The following is a 3385-nucleotide window of genomic DNA, read 5'->3' as shown; positions in this document are numbered from 1 at the left end:
TTTTTTTTTAAAGTCAAATAATTATTGTTGACCTGCTTAGCCTCGTCTTATGTCCATTTTAAGCCAAATAATTATTGCTGACCTGCTTAGCCTCGTCTTATGTCCATTTTAAGTCAAATAATTATTGTTGACCTGCTTAGCCTCGTCTTATGTCCATTTTAAGTCAAATAACATTTATTACCCGCTTAATCTCTTCTCATTTCGAAAATAGTTTTGACGAAGGATTTAATTATTTCTCTTTTCTCTTTCATACATTTAAAATGATAAATTTTTAAAATTAAAAGATTTTCTAAATGAAAAAATGATAGTAAAAGAGAAATGCTAATCGTAAATCATTGTAAAATGATAGGGAGACAGAAGAAGAGGTGACAAATAATAGATAAACTTTATCAATTATAATTGCTCTGATAGCTTATAGTTATTGATTAGGCATAATATAAATAAGCAAAAAAGATTTAAAAATTTTTTTTCATTCGTAAAATTAAGCTTTTTTTTTTCTAGGATATGATGACAAGCTGATTAAAGAACAGGTTGTAAATTAAAAGGATTGAAAGTTTTTCAAATTATATTGAAAAACTTTAAAAAAAAGTAACTAATAAAAGTGAAAATTAAATTGAAAGAATGGATGAAATAAGCAATGGAAACAAAAATATTAAAAATCAAATTTAAAATGGAAAATTAAATTTCGGTGAAGTTTCAAAAAAAAAAAAACGACGACTGAAGTTAAAATTTATAGGTAAATTTGAAATTAGCTCTTTGAATTGTTACTTTAAAATGTAAACAGAAATTAGCAAATAAAATTTTAGCTTCAAATGTGAAATGTACATGTAACATTATTTTTCTTCATGAATAGTTTGCTGATTTTTAACGGAAAAAAAAATTCAATTTTGAATAAATTTGAAAAATATTTACTCGAAAAATCAATATCATATATAAATGTTTACTTTTCATTTTAAGGGGAATTAAATTTTTGAAAAGATTCGAAGAGCAAAAAAAAAAAACCATTCAGGTAGAATTTATGGCTATTAAATGTTAATTAATTATCATAATTATGATCATTTCTGTTGATATCCAATCACAGTTACAACACCTATGTGTTATATTTGCAATCATAATATAGCCAATAAGTGAATTGATAATTAATCGCACTATATATTATATATTATATTAATTATATATTATTAGTAATTAGCATCGTATTGGATGACATCATTATCATTCACTAATTAATTCTATTATTAATTAATGTTTGCAATGTTCGAAGAATAATCATTGTAATTGCTAATGATTTATATATTATAAACTGGAAAGAACCAGATAACCTGGAATTAATTTATAACTTTTATTCAATAATATTTATTAATAATCAAATAATCCGAGGTCATCATAATTCCAAAGGTCAATGCAATTCCTAAATGACATTCCTCATCATTCATTTCATGATATTGGAGAATATCAACTATTGCTAATTTTACTTTATCACTAAAAAAAAAAATGAAAAAAAAAACCAAAAAATAAAATAGACTAAAATAATTCTTTTCATATTTTAAAGGAGTAAGTTCTAAGAAAAAAAAAAAAGCAAGAATTATGACTTCGGCCAAGTGAATGTAATATAACTTGAGAGCCAAGTAAGGATGATATAGCCATCAGGCATTTTGCATCATTAGATCCTTTGATTCATTTATTTTATTGCTTAATCTTTTTTTTTTTTTTTTTTTTTAAAATGTCTCATCTCTTTCAGTATTAATTTTTTTTTCCTGAAGTTGACAACAATGACATTTTGTTATCTCTTTGTCATACTTTTTTCTTTTCAAATCAATATGCAATCCAAAATTTGTATCTTATACACTTGCAGTAAATCTTTCTCATAAATTTCCGTTAACTCATGGTACTTCTTAAATTAAATCTTCTCGCTAATTAAGCTTATATTTTTGTTTATAAAAATTAATTTGAATAAATTCATCTGAATGAATGCATTTTGTACGTTATCGGATTAGTTTTCACAAAGATAACTTAACCGGAATAATAAATTGAATATTATTATATTCGGTTTTCCGGGATATGTTTTCATTTGCAGGAATTGGAATATTTAAATGTATGAAATTGTATACGATTACAAATACATATGCATTAGATGAATTTAAAAAAAAAAAAAAAAATAAGGAAAACAAAATATACCTGTTTTTCCAAATTATGACTGGTCCATTCATTAGTTGACATTAGGAATAATAAATGATGATATTAAGTAAGTAATTAATTGTCGTTAATTAATTAAAACCCTGAAATTGCAATTTATTTGAATAGGAAATGTTCAACAAAACAAAATAATTTCAAAATAGTTTAAAAACAAATTTTAAAAACAATGAAAAAAAATTTGCATATGGTAAATTGGGTAAGAATTAAAATAATGCATGTCTATTTCATCTTTTTTTAGATATCATAGAATAAAACATATTTGCACATATTAAACTGATGCGCAATTGTGCATATCAGACTAAGGCGCAATTGCACATATCAGACTAATGCGCATTTGTACATATCAGACTAATGCGCAATTGTACATGTCAGACTAATGCGCATTTGCACATATCAGACTAATGCGCAATTGTACATATCAGACTAATGCGCATTTGCACATATCAGACTAATGCGCATTTGCACATATCAGACTAATGCGCATTGGTGCATATGTATTTTAATGGCATTATTAGTATGCAATGAAATACATTTGTAATACTATTTTAAAATTCGTTTGATAATGAAGTGATTAGTTTTTTTTCCTTTTTTTGCTAAAATTTTAAGTAATTTAATTTTATGCTACAAAATTGAAAAAGAAAAAAAAATGGAATAGTTCATGATAATTGAATAAAAATTAATGCTCGATTCATTTAATTGCATTTCCAACTGGTAATAAATAAAAAACGATAATCGAAATTAATTTGAAATGATTCAAATATTAAAATTACTGCAAAAATAAATTTTATTTTACCTAAAATAAAATTTATATTCCATTTCAAATGAATTCATACATTTTTTTTTTTTATGAAATAGATTTATTTTTTAACTTATTTTAATTAACAAATATATTTCTGTGTTAAATGAAAAATTAGCTAAAACTATTTGAGTAATGAAGAAAATGAAGTCAATAAAAAGCCTTTTTTGCTCTTAACACAATTTCTATTTAGGTTTTAGTTACCAAGACAACAGCAATCCATCGTTGACTAAGTTAAGAATTGATGACTAAGAATTTTATTAAAACCTCTCTTCATCTTTTCTCTTTCTCTCTCCCTCTCTCTCTTTCTCTCTCCCTCAAAAATTGAAGAAGAAATGTTGGTTACTCAGGACAACGACAATAAATAAAAGTTTACTTCATTTTTTTTTTTTC

The sequence above is a fragment of the Loa loa genome, assembly GCF_000183805.2.
Source record: "Loa loa unplaced genomic scaffold supercont3.156, whole genome shotgun sequence".
NCBI lineage: Eukaryota > Metazoa > Nematoda > Chromadorea > Rhabditida > Onchocercidae > Loa > Loa loa.
The sequence above is the reverse complement of the archived record's forward strand: the minus strand, read 5'-3'. Positions refer to the sequence as shown.